Here is a 14,713-nt window from a genome sequence, read left to right on the forward strand (position 1 = left end):
AGAGGAGCCCAGAGTTAGGCAGGGCTGACATCTCCCTGTCTCTCTGTCTAACTCTGTCTCTCTACCACTCTCCCTCTCTGTGTTTGTATCTCTCTGTTTCTCTGATAAAAGAACTATTAAGACCCTCGGGGCAAACACAAAAAGAGTGAAAGAATCAGTTTTTCAACATCCATCTGTATTTTTTTAACAACGCGGGCGTGTGAATCTCGGAGTTTCTGAAAAGTCGCTACTCTCATTCGTGTGAACCCACGTGGTCCCAAGTCTCTCAGGAAATCCTCTCAATGTTTACTGAGTATCTTCCTTTATTCCCTGGAAGCCTGTCTGAGATGAGGTCTGGGTTGCTGGTGATCTGTCTGGGATGTAATTCTAGAAAGCAGAAGAAAGGGAGTGGGGAAAGAAGATGCCACTACAGCAGGTAGGAGGGAGGGATTAAAACCTCCACCGAGCCTCTGAGGGGCGCACAGGTCCTAGAACTGCCCCCCTGGACTGGAGAGTGGCCCATTCATCCCTGACTCCCAGCCACAGCTACCCTGAACTTCCCGCTGAGTTTGTGCATTGCTGAGCAGCCCACTGGGTGTGGAGAAGGCCCTGGGGAGCAAAAGTTAAGCAGCTTGGTGCACACCTGTGGGGGATCTGTGGGTGGGGCTACCTGTTCTAGAAGCTCCCACCAGAGTGCAGTGGGGACCAGCAGAGTGCAGTGGGGACCAGCAGAGGGCTGTGGCAAGGCCAGTGGAACATCCAGGCATCACGTGTCCTGGCTCTAACCTATTGTAATTTCTCTGATAGATAGGCGCACATGTCTGTGGACACCAGGGGTTCCTTGCCACCCTCTTGAGGGCAGTCTCTTCTCAGAAGACTTCTTATATTTGGGGTTTGCTTTCAAATGACTCTCCAGGTTTGGGCATAACTAAGTGTCTCCTGTAGGAAATTAACGTGAGCAACAATTAGATAGCACTGATGCTCAAAAGAGGAGTAACAGGAGGGAGAGAAAACACCCAATGTTAAAAAAGATGGTGAGACTTCATCATTTCAGCCACTTTTAAATAGGAATATCTGTCATCCGCCCACATTGACGTGAGCTCAGATCAAGAACTATCTTCTGACTCCTTAAGTAGGCTTTCCTTAACAGACTTACATAACAGAAACAGAAAGATCAGTGAAAGGGGGTCAGAGACATTTACTGAAATGATGATTCTTCCTGACCAATCAGTAAATCTCCTTAAACCTCTGTTTCCCGTCTGTGAAAGAGATAATAATTGTTGTCCTAAAAACCCCAAAAGGCAGGTGTGATGATCAGATTAGATGATGTGCTTTGTGTGCACTAAACCAAGAAGCTGGGTCATTATCCACTCACAAGGCTCAGAGAGCTCCTCCCACGGCCCGCAAGCTATTCACAGAGTTATTGTGGTCATCAGCTAGCATATAAAGCTGAATTTTAAAGTCTTTGAATCAATATCAATAAACATCAATGAGTGAATGAAACCAGTGGGATGACCATTTAGTGTTGCCTGAGGCTGTCCTTTGTGCCACTCTATGCACGTTGTTGCCTCCATTCGGGAAGTTTTTGTGGGTCTAGACAAGATCCGTTCACCTGTGCCTGGGGCACCCCCTAGTCCTGGCATCCTTCCGCAGACCCCACTGTGCCATTCCCCCCACCATCCTGGGCCTGCCCCCACACTAGATTACAAGATCTGTGAGGTCAAGAACAATTTATTCCTCGTCTTTGAACCCTCACACCAGCACGAGTTGAAAACGGAGTAGAAAATCCATAAATGTTTAATGAATAGAAATAAAGTAAAATTTTAAGTCATGGCTCAAAAACAAGCTCTCTGATGTGTCATGTTAAATCTTTCACATATTTGACGCTTTATCAACAGTCTACAGCGAAAACATTGACTATAAATCTAATTAAACCATTCCCGAGAAACCAGGCTATAAAATATGAGCTTTTTTCTTCTGCTTTCCAAATTTTATGTGCCCATGATTTAAACCAAATTCTATTTTCAATGCCTGTTTCTCAACCATAATAATTTAAGTATTTACCTACTCATAATAATTTTTAACTTGCCCTGCCCTTCTAATTAGGCACAAATTACATCTCACAATGGGTTTCACAAAAATAATAATTTCTATCAAATAAAATAATAATAATGTAAATTGTCAAATTCAATTATTAGAGACAGTTCTTTAATATTTGGTCAAGTTTTGACAATGGCAACTTGCAACCTAATCGTAAAATATGGTCATGGATTATAACATGCTCTCAAATATGGTATCACCACTCTCCTATTTCATTAAAATACTAATCTATTTTCTTCAGTGTGAATATTTTTAACATTCTAGTTAGAAGACTTTTCTTTTTAACAGTGACATTGGCCATGAATTTTGCATTTTATGATGTCACAATTTCTCTGCAGATGCTAACGTTAATATAAATATATTAATAGCAGATCAGTATAAGGCAACAGTTTCAAGAGCAAAATCGTACAACGTAACTCCTCATTGTGCTTTTGGGACAAATCTGACCCTAAAATATTTATGTATCAAGAATAATATCACTTTTATTTTACCTTAACTGAGTTCATTTTAGCACTCCCCAGAACCCAATGATGTTTTTCTTTCCTGATTTAGTGATGTCTTGGTATGGAAATTACCCCTTAGTGGTCCCAAATACAGTAAATAGAAAATGACATCTAATATGAATACAAATGTACTTTTAAAAGTTCTGAATTTAGCAGACTCTCTGGAAGAGAACTCCTCTGCTCGTTTTGTGCCAAGGCCACATCTCCATTGGTGGCTTTACCCCCACAGTCTGCCCCGTCGTAAGCCAGAGCAGGAGTCCGTGGCAGGACGGCCATTGTGGTTGCATCTCTTACAATGCACAGCTCGCTGCGTTATCTTGACAGTTCAAGCCTCCTTTCTTGACATGGTCACAGTAATCGCAGCTTTATTTTCAAACTTTCAACAGGCGACATCTGAAAAAATTCCTTCAGATGGCACAATGAAACCCCTCTGCTGGTTACCTGACGACTAGGATAGATTTATTTGTCTCCCTACTCACGGTGCAGAGCTATTTCTGAGATCGATGCAATTATCAGATGGAGATGTAGAAAATAGAAATGCTGTCGCAGCTGCATTGCTTTTCTCTCTTAAAATTAAGTCCAATAGCTTGATCTTGAGCAAGAAAATCCACACTCATTTTTAGATAAGGAAGATGTATAAATGGTGACTTAAACGGTTGCTCATCATTTGATAAAAAGGAATAATGGAAAATTAGATCTATGTCTTTTATCATACTACTTTCAATACTAATTTTAGTATGAATTGGTTTCATGTCTGTTTAATTAAATAGGATAATATAAATGAAAAAATTAGAGCAGCTTCTAGCACACGGTTGTAGCTCGAGGTTGTACACACACACTGCACACATATTGTCTACGTAACTTTACACGAATTTTACATTTACCTACATTTTATGGGAAACATTTAATATCACTTTCATGAAGCATAAAAGTAAATTTACTTCTGAAAGATAATTAAATAGTATTATTTTAAATAAAAATTTCTAAATTTAAAGTCTTAAATATTGTGAATTCCGTAATAAAAGTGCTTTCCTTGGTTTTAGTATTTTCATAAAACTCCATAAGGAAAACAATGTGCAGCTTGAGTAGGTTCCTTCAGACTGGCTTTACAAGATCATCTATGCAAAGCTATACAACTGAGTGTGTAATTCGCAAATCTTTATATTCAGGTAGAGTAGGGGGCGTATGCCTGGTAGTAAGGGACCTTCAATATCCCTCACATTTTATCAACTCTCTTCCACCATCACTGACATTCTTATTGCGCTCCTTCATTTAGATAGGTGATTTGAAAGACTTCTGTTAAATGTGCCTTCTAAGACTATGCAGCAATATGAAATGCTTTGATAGAAATTTACCTTTAAAATAGCAGGATGCTAAGGGGTGTATAAACTATAACTGCAACCATCACAAACTTTCTAAAGCTATGGAAAGAAGGCTGGACAGGAATGGGTAAAACAAAGAGGCATCAATTATTGAGTTAAGACGATGACGCTATAAATTTCTCTATTTACAAGATTTCTGTAAGGTTAATATCATGCTAAAAGTGAACAAGCAAACGTATGACTGAAAAGCCTGGTAAAGAGCCAGAGTCCTCGCCACATTCTCCTCACAGGAAATCTGCTGTAGATGAGCCAGCAGCATCCGGGCGCACCCAGCAGCTCTGAATCCTGGACTCAAAGAACATCCTGAGCTGCGCTAGAAAAATGCATCCGCCCATAAACGTCACTTAGCTGACCGCAGGGGTCCTCAACATGGGAAAGGAAATAGGGCTTCTTAGAGCACAGAGAACTTAGAACTGCCAAACTTTTGAAGGAAATTTGCAGTATGATCCCAAGAAGAGTGTCTGATATGTGGCATCAAATTAAAATTTTCCATTTCCGTAACCAAAACATGCCATCCTATCTAGGAATATACAATTTTTAAATTGGCTAATGGCCTTCACCAGATAACTTGACATATGATTATAGTGGTAACATAGCTGGCCGTGAGCATGCTGGACAAACGGGAGCAGAGGAGGGAGCTGTGGATGCCTGACATCCCAGGTCACATTGGAAAGTGATTGAAGGATAATATATTCAACCCTCTGAATTTACAAGGAGGACATTGAGGCCATATGTTTGGACTAATTTGCCTAAATCACCCAGCTTATTAAAGTGGGAGCTAGAACCCAAATCTTGTGATTTACAGTCCAATGCTCTTTTTCATAAACCATGAGTCTCTTCTTTAAACCATTCCTCAATACTAGTTAAATATAAAAGCGAATGTATTAATTCAGGCTGGTAATGCAAGCTGTGTTCTATGCAGTCAATTTCTTTTTGGCACTCTTCAAATGTTCTCTTTTTTTAAAACTGCCTTCCAAAACAGTTCACAGATACAATTACTTTTTATTTGTTTTTACATTGGCTTGACCTGGATCCTATGAATCCTACAGCATAATTCCAACAAGGCTACATGGACACCCATTTGCTTGGCCTGTCCAACTTCATTTTACAGGAAACTCACTTCCTCTTTGCCCTGTCTTCAGACTGCCAACCTGATGCCACAGGCATCTCTTTTCATCATCATTTCTGCTCTCTGACCTACAGGCATTACTCCACACACTCTTAGACTGATCTGTAGTTGGCTCAGCCCCTCCCTTGAGAGATGCAGTATAAAGGTTTGGACGTGGCCGCAAAACACAAAGACATCTTCCTGAAATCAGCCACAAGAATAAAAGGTAAGCACAAGAAAAGAGAGTAAAATAGAATAAACTGGAAATACCTATTCTTTGATTAATTTAATGGGCTTAAAAATAGTGTTACAGGGCCAGCCCAGTGGTGTAGTGGTTAAGTTCATGCACTCCGCTTCAGTGGCCTGGGGTTTGCTGGTTCAGATCCCAGGAGTGGACCTATACACAACTTGTCAAGCCATGCTGTGGCAGTGACCCACACACAAAATCGAGGAAGATTGGCACAACCGTTAGCTCAGGATCAATCTTCCTCACGCACACAAAAAAAGTGTTAGCTATTTTGATGGGTATATGACAAGGATTTTTCAGCATCAAAATCTTTTTTTTAATCTCTGTCTCCCTTGTTTTTTCAATTTTACAAGCAACCTAAGATTAAAGTGTTATGGTGCAAGATTTTTAAAAATTGTTGTAATCATCAGATGAATGAAATTAGCATTTCAGTCAAGGAATCCTTACATCAAAGTGTGCTATAGCAGCTCCTTAAAAGACTTTGCACGCAGTCAATTGTGAAATTAGTCAAAATACTGAAAGGTCAGGTCAGGTGTTTGCAACAAGTACATCTTTCTCTGTCTCTGAAATTCCTGCAGGGCTCCATGCTGAGTTAATACGCAGTGTGATGTGTTTCCAGCAACCTGTTAGAAGTGGGGATTCAGGCACTGCTTTCTGACACACACAACTTAGAAATACTGGATTTAAAATAAAAAGTCAAAAAAGAAAATCTAACCTTTTAAAAACAGTCAGAAGTGGCAGTAAAAAAAAAAAAAAAAAACCAGAAACAACTGGAGAGCAAGAACAAGGAGAAAACTTGAAGTCAGGGTCTGCAGCCCTGGGGATGTTTCTCTGGAGGCATCATCCTGAAGCTGTGCTTGAGGGTTTGTGCCCTGATGGGCTTACCCTGCATGGGGGCAGGAGACCAGGCCAGGAGCTCTGGTGGAAGGCTGGACCAGAGACTCCCAGGGAAGGCTGGCTGCCCAGACAGGCGACGATGTTGGCAGATAAACTAGGATAATTAAACTCTGTCCCCGGGGAGGCAGGGAATGCTTTCCAACTCAGCCTCGCCTCTGGTGGAAGTGGCAGAATTGAAAAAAAACCCTCAATTGTGTATTATCTCAATAGTAATCCTGTGCTCTCAAGAGTTTTGTACCAAGTTTATAACTCCAAAATTATGGCCCCAAATATTCCTATTGTTTTTAAATTTTAGACTTGTTTATTTTTTTAATGTAATTTTAAGTCCACAGGATTGTTGAGAGTCAGGTACAGTGAGTTGCCATATATTTCCTGCTCTGACCCATGGGCAGCCTCCCCCACCATCAGCATCCTGAAACATAGCAGTGCGTTGTTACAGCTGATGGGCCTCCTTTGACACGTCGTCATCACCCAGAGTCTGGGGTTTACATCTGGGTTCGCTCCTGGTGTGGGACATTCTGTGGGTTTGGACAAATGTATACTAACATGTACCCATGACTGTAGTACCATACAGAGTAGTTTCATTGCCTAAAAATCCCCCTTTCTCCACCTGTTCATCCTTCCCTTCTCCCAACACCTGCCAACCACTGCTGTCTTTACTGTCTCCATAGTTTTGTCTTTCCGGAATGTCATATAATTGGATCATCCAGGATGTAGCCTTTTCAGACTGGTTTCTTACACCTGGTAATATGCATTTAAGTTTCCTCCATGTCTTTTCGTGGCTTGACAGCTCATTTATTTTGGTGCTGAATAATACTCCATTGTCTGGATCCACCACAGTTTATTTATTTATTCACCTACCGATGGACACATTGGTTACTTCCAAGTTTGGGCAATTATGAATAAAGGTGCTAGAAATATGTGTGTGCAGGCTTTTGTGTGGACATGAGTTTTCAACTCCTTCAGGTAAATATAAGAAACACTATTGCTGGATTGGAGGGTAAGAGTGTGGCTAGTTTTGCAAGAAATTGCCAAACTGTCTTCCAAAGTGGCTGCACCACCTTCCCCTCCCACCAGAAACGCGTCAGAGTTCCTTCTGCTCCACACCCTCATTGGCATTCAGTATTTTTAGCATTCTGGATCTAGGTCATTCTGATAGATGTGTAGTGGTATCTCACTGTTGCTTGAATTTGCATTTCTATGATGACATACGATGTGCTGCATCTTTTCATATGCTTATTTGCCATCAATATATCTTCTCTGGTGAGGCGTCTGGTAAGGCCCACTTTTTAATCAGCTTGCTTGTTTTCTTATTGTTGAGTTTTAAGAGTCCTTCATATATTTTGAATAACGGTCGTTCATCAGATGTGTCTTTTGCAAATGTTTTTCTCCCAGTCTGTAGCTTACCGTTTCATTTTCTTGACAGTGTACTTTGTCGAACAGAAAGTTTTAATTTTAAGAAAGACCAGCCTACTGGGGTCAGCCCAGTGGCTGAGTGGTTTTAGGTTCACAAGCTCCGCTTCAGCGACCCAGGATTTTGTCAGTTCAGATGCTGGGCACGGACATGGCACCACTCATCAAGCCATGCTGAGGCAGCGTCCCACATAGCAGAGCCAGAAGGACCTACAACTAGAATATACAACTATATACTGGGGGGCTTTGGGGAGAAGAAACCAAAAAAAAGACTGGCAAGAGATGTTAGCTCAGGTGCCAACCTTTAAAAAAAAGAGACCAGCCTATCAATTCTTTTCTTCATAGATTGTGCCTTTGGTATTGTGTCTAAAAAGTTACCAGCAAACACACAGCCCTCGAGATTTTCTCCTGCGTTATCTTTTAGGAGTTTTATGCTTTTACATTTTACATTTAGGCACGTGATCCATTTTGAGTCAATTTTTGTGAAGGATGTAAAGTCTGTGTCTAGATTCACTTTTTTGCGTGTGGATGTTTAGCTGTTCCAGCATCATTTGTAGAAAAGACTGCCTTTTCTCCATTGTATTGCTTTTGCTCCTTTGTCAAAGATCACTTGACTATATTTATGTGTGTCTATTTATGGGCTCTCTATTCTGTTCCATTGATCTTTTTGTCTATTCTTTTGCCAAAACCACACTGTCTTGATCACTGTAGCTTTATAGTAGGTCTTGAGGTCGGATAGTGTCAGTCCTCCAACTTTGTTCATATCCTACAGTGTTGTGCCCACTAAAATTTAAAATTTAAATGCTCTGTGGCTAGTGGTGGCCATGACACCTAACAGAATCGTAAATTCTCTCTAGAGGAATTCCCACATAGACTTTCCAAGGAATCCAAGTGTTCGTATCTACACGCATGCATACATTCATGAAGGCAAGCACTAGAATGAAGAAATAAGCCATCATGTACCAAAGCCAATGCAGCAATAAACTACAGAATCCAGCTGGTGAAATTTAAAGGTGTTACCCCAGCCACCGGCCCCATAAGACGTTAACCACAACCCTGCTCAGAATAAGCCTAAAGTGTTATCTTTAGCTTGCAGGAAACCACAAAGAAAGAAAGGAGAAGACAGCTGAACAAAACCAGCCGGAACACGTTGAAAACAACATGGCGGTCTGACTTACCTGACACAGACCCTGCAGCTCATTCTATGCTCATTGTAATACATCATCATATCATGGAACACGCCCACTGACGACAGGATAGTCGGCAACTGCCATGGCAACGGCAGGATCTAGCCACATAAAGAAAGAAAAGAGATGGCACCTTGCTCTCCAGAAAAGCCTGCCTATCTCACCAAATAGCTATGAACATCCCTCCCTTCCTTACCTAGACTCCTTATAACAGCTGCTTAATCACGCCAGGAGCTAAGAAGTGGATTTCTGAATTTTGTTCCCACCTCTCTGCTCTTTGGTCATTGAATAAAAGCTTGTGCTATTGAAGGCTCAGCTTCAGTCTCATTTCAAAGTTGGAACACCAAATAGAGGAAGAATCTCAAGAGGAAGGGCAAGAGACCCTTCCTTGGGTCTCTCCCTGCTTGGGGAAAGAGTTCAACTAGTAACAAAAGTAACTGAGTTATTAGCTACAGAGTATAAAAAGATCATGTTTAAGACAGTTAAATAAGTAAAACAGGGAGTTCAAAGTATGATGAAGGAGAGGCTATCAAAATGGACCAAGTACTTTGGAGAGAAAATAAAATAACTTCTAGAAAATAAAACTATGCTAACTAAAATAAATCCAAGGAACAAGATAGACCACAGACTAGACACAGAGAAGAGAACGTTAGGAACCTGCAGTCTAGCTGCAGCTTGACCTAAAAACCACAGTATCCATTTACTTATGTTCTATGAAACAATAATGATAGATGCTGCTTTGTTTTGAAATTGCATCTGCTGGGCTACTTATTTTCTTTCAATTACCTATTTTTTCAGATTTGGATGAATAATGATCACCCAGGAAGCAAAGCTTGTCAAAGATGACTGGTCCTTTAAGAACTAAATTTCGTTTGGATTCAAAACCCAAAAGACCTGAAGGAACTGAATCTGAAAAATGCTGGAAGATTAAAAAAAAAGAAAATGAAGATTATTTCTCACCGGTCAATTATCAGGCAACAAATTACAACTTAAGAGGAATTCGTTTGCTTTCTTACATGGATGCCTTTGGAAAGGTTTTATGCTCCTTTAATGATGCACCATTTAGTAAAAATGATGAGATTTAGTGTTAACAGGTCTTAATCACGATACCTTAATTATAGGCATCTTTTTTTTTTACGTTCAATTCTATTATAAACTGCACAAATGACCATAAGCCTTAGAGGTTTTCATTGTAATACTCATTTACCTGAATTTTGGGGTTTTTAAAAATAAAATTAGTATTTTTGCCCTTGTAGAATTACATGAAGTAAATTTTCTGTTACCCAATATGGGTTTATTTTAACTGATCCAAATATCTCATACAGATTTATCTTTTGAAAATATTTGTAATTTAAAAACCAATATCTCATTGTCTAACCTTACGTTTATTGAAAGTAGGCTCTGTTGCTTGACAATATCAAGCAGTGTCAATAGTCATGATCATATACACGTCCATTTGGCTATTGCTAAAGCTTCTTAAGTATAGTTGAATAGCGACAAGAAATTTAGAATGGTCCTTCATGATCTTCCATGACATATTCATGAAAGAGAAGTGCTATTTGAAAGACAAATTTGACATGCATATAATTGACTTTGGTTGAAAAATATTATATACATTATAATACATTAATAGGGTGTGTGTGTGTGTGTATTGAAGACTAACCTGGAAGTCTCAGTCTAAAGTGATCACATTTATTTCACATCCAAACAGGGACACTTTTGGTGGTGAGAGGAAGCAGTTAATATTTAAGCCAATACAATGAGCATAAACTGGAACTGTCTGGAGAATTCCAAGATGCATGGTAACGTTTTCTGTGAGGAATCATTTCCTGGATCTACTTAGTCCACATTTATAGTATCAACGACTATAGTAAAGGTAACAATGTAACAGTGCTGACGTGTGAAAAGCACATGACACTTTGTACTAGTCAGGGTTCTTCAGAGAAACAGAACCATAGGACATGTATAGTTGTATGTATAAGAGGAGATTTATTATGGAAATTGGTTTATGTGGTTATGGAGGCTGAGATTTTCCACGATATGCCATCTGCAAGCTGGAGAACCAGGAAAGCTGATGGCTTAATTAAATCTGAGGTCAAAGGCCTGAGAACCGGGAGCACCGATGTCCAAGGGCAGGAGAGGATGGACATCCCAGCTCAAGGAAAGAGAGAGTCTGCTCTTCCTTCACCTTTCTGTTTCATTCCAGCCCCCAATGGATTGGATGATGCCCACTCACATTGGTGAGGGCAGACCTTTACTCCTGCCACTGATTCAAATGCCTACCTCTTCCAGAAATACTCTCACAGACACACCAAGAAATAATGTTTTGTCAGCTGTCTGGGCATCCCTTAGTGCTGTCAAGTCAACATACAAAATTAACCATCAAATACTTGAAGAAAAAAATTAATATGTGAAATGGTAGGTTCACGAGTCAACAAGAATTGAAAATGCAACATGAATGAGCCCACAGCAAAGAGAAATGCATTTAAGGACATAAAGTTCTGTGCTTAAATCCTCAAACATATAGAGAATTCTGAGCTTAAAAGCAATAGAAACAGCAATTATGGGAAAAGGCTCAGAAGTATATTTTAGGTTATTTCAAGTTCGACATGAATAAATTATGTGAAATAGCTTCTAGAAATTATTTCCGTCTCAGGCCAAGTCAAAGCAATATGGACATGCTGCTCTGCTTTAGAGCATTAATTTCAGTGCTGGCATCTGGTCATGGACAGTGTTGACCGTAAGCCTCACCTCCAAGAGACACCAGCTCTCCCTGGCATCTTCCATTTAAATCACCCAAGAGATGGTTGGTAGAATCAAAGATGATGGATGAGTGCATGACGTTGCTGGTCCAAAGACTATACTTTGAGTCATATTGTTGGTCTGTAAACAAAGGCACACACAGTCGTGAGGGGGGAAAAGATATTATAATTTTATTCTTGCTTTAAGAATATTAGCTCATTTAAAAATGTGAGTATCTTTTAAAATGCCCGGTATGTTCACAGCATATGATTACAAATAAAACTACATGATTTGACTCCTGAAATATTAACTGATGGGATATCAGAGTTTTACCCCACTCACTGTGACCAGAAAATCCCTTATATGACCCATTAAAAATGCAACAACGTCTTTAGAGTCGAAGCAGATATATGAAGAAGTACCAGCTGTGAAAGTGAACTGTGGTCAAGTCTTTAGAAGAATCTCTGGGGAGCTCCTTATAGAGAGTCTAAATAGCAGTAAGTTGTCCGTCCGTCATCCTTTTACGAAAAACCGTTTCCTACAAAAAAGCGGTCAGTTCAGCTTGCTAACCCCACGACGACACAGGTGCTTCTTTTTAAGACACGCGTTGTATTTTGTTACACATCAGGGGTTCTTGATGCGCTCTTCACATTTAATCACACAGATCATTTCAAAGGTGTGTGTTTGGCAAAGATATTTTTAATTCAAACTGATCATTTATTTTATTAAAATTAGTGCAAACATGCGGTGGTGAAGAACAGATGCCTCTGACCATGGTTCGGCACTGCTGCCTCAGTTTCTCCTGAGACACCAGCTTTTCCTTCACATCGTTGGAGCGACACAGTGAATGGTTATTAACCACATCTCCAAGATACTGTATATCATGATTTTGCTGAATACGAGCTATAAGGTAAACATCAATTTTATATATTTACTTTTTTAATTCCATGATGGTTGTGCCTTTTCTGTTACTGAATTCAGTTAAGGAAAGTTATTACACAATAGCACAGAAAATGAGTTAGGCACAATTTCAATAATCCATAGGCAGAATTTCAGTAATAATAAAATTTGCTACCAGGTAAATGATAATGTAAGCATCATCCATCACCTTACTTGGAAATAAAAAAACAAAGCAGAGATAAATCTAGAAGGGTGAGATACAATATACGCCATGTGTATATCAAATTTATGACAATGTATAAAATGAACAGATGATTTTAAATACGGTCTTCACCCCATGATCTGAATAATTCATGCATTTAAAGGTTCACGTTAGCTTCCCTGGATCTTAGAATCCATATTTCAAGTTATTTTAGCTCTCCCTTAAAGAAAACAAAACAGAATACTGCAGAAAAGTATGTTTTATGCTAATTCTTGCCCAAATAGATCAAATTAACCCCTCCCTTGCATTCCGGGCATTTCTCCCCTTGCTTGCAATTGTGCTCAGTCTTTGCCATATTCTTTTAGAATTTTTATACTGCCTTGCCCACTCGGGGCTCCTCACACCCCACAAGCTCTGAAGTAAGTTTTCTAAACTCATCCTAGATCCATTGCTGCCACAATTCTCCATAAATTCAGGAGGTAACAATTTTCTCCTGGAAAATGATGACTTTCTAATGCAAACCCAAAATGACCTTGTGAAATTTTAATGGAGCCCTTTTCACTTGAACCATCAGTCACTATTCAAAGATTAGTCTTCTTAAAATCAATCAGTAGTTTGCAGAGGGCATAGCTGCTTATAGTGCATAACTGGGCACCCCATCAGACAACAAGGATACGAGAAATGTCTTAAATACCATGTGGGAGGATTGCTTTGTGGGCAGAGTTTACAACAAAGTCCTTCAACATAACTAACCCAAATTTCACAGTGATAATAACCCAATAAAATCATATTGGGGAGCTGGCCCCATGGCCAAGTGGTTAAAGTTCCTCATGTTCCACTTCAGTGGCCCAAGTTTGCAGGTTTGGATCTCAGGTGTGGATCTACTCCACTCATCGGCCATGCTGTGACAGCGACCCACATGCAAAGTAGAAGAAGATTGGCACAGATGTTAGCTCAGGGCCAATCTTCCTCAAGCAAAAAAAGAGGATTGGCAACAGATGTTAGCTCAAGGCAAATCTTCCTCACACACACACAAGAAACATATTGGCCATTAAGAGTGCATCTCTCTGTCACACATCAAACTTGTGCTGTAACGTATGCATTTCGGTGCCAGGGCATCTTCTGGAAGGTGGGTATCTCTGATAGTGAATTTGGGTTCTTTTCAGCCTTTTCTGGAAGCAGGTCACAAATTTGGCTCAGTTTGATCTTGAGGTTTCCCAAAAGCCCCACATGATTTTTCACTTTGCCATGCTTCTTCTTCACTTTTAAATGCATTTTGTTTTGTGGTCACATAAGTAAAGAGCTCACGTATATCCCTCTGTAACATCACTGCCTTCTGAATCATTTATTCCGGCCCGCTTGAGTCTGCATCACTGTCCATCTCTAAACAGATTCCCTAGACTCATCATGCAACTTATTACCCATGAGTTATTGGAAACGACAAAGTGAGAGAACACGACTTACGTTGTGTCACACACAGAGAGTGGCCGTTGGGAAGTGATTGAGAACCGTCCCCTTCACATAGTCTATATATGCTCACCTGCCTCGCAGATAGCTACCATTAGTGCATTCTGCCCCATACATAAATTCGGCCAGAATGTTTGCCAGCGCCCTGTCAACTTTGTAATATGAAGGAGGATACAGCAGTCCGGGAAAAGGGAAGGAAAATAGGTGTCCATTTTCTCATTTCCTTTTCATTCAGCTGCTAATGCTTTGAGAGTTACCTGCTGCCAACCTGAGCTTGGATCATCTTTGAGCATCTTACTTTGCACTGGCCAATTCATAAGGGATCCTTCAAGGCTAACTTCAGGGCCATGACCTGGCTTCCAGGCCCAGTGATGGCCTTGATTTTCCAAAGTGGGAGTGGCTGCTGTGACCCTGGAGGCCCCTGGTAATAGTTTGTTCAGGAGCCAAAGAAAGCCAACGTCTGTGAAATCTGGCCGTGTGCTCATTGCAAACACAGAACCACCGTCCCCTCCATAAATGCTTTGTTGACACTTGATGAGGAAGTCACATATCTGCTGATTCTCACTCTTGCCCTTTTAACATGGCT

Source organism: Equus asinus, chromosome 27, assembly GCF_041296235.1.
Source record: "Equus asinus isolate D_3611 breed Donkey chromosome 27, EquAss-T2T_v2, whole genome shotgun sequence".
Classification (NCBI taxonomy): domain Eukaryota; kingdom Metazoa; phylum Chordata; class Mammalia; order Perissodactyla; family Equidae; genus Equus; species Equus asinus.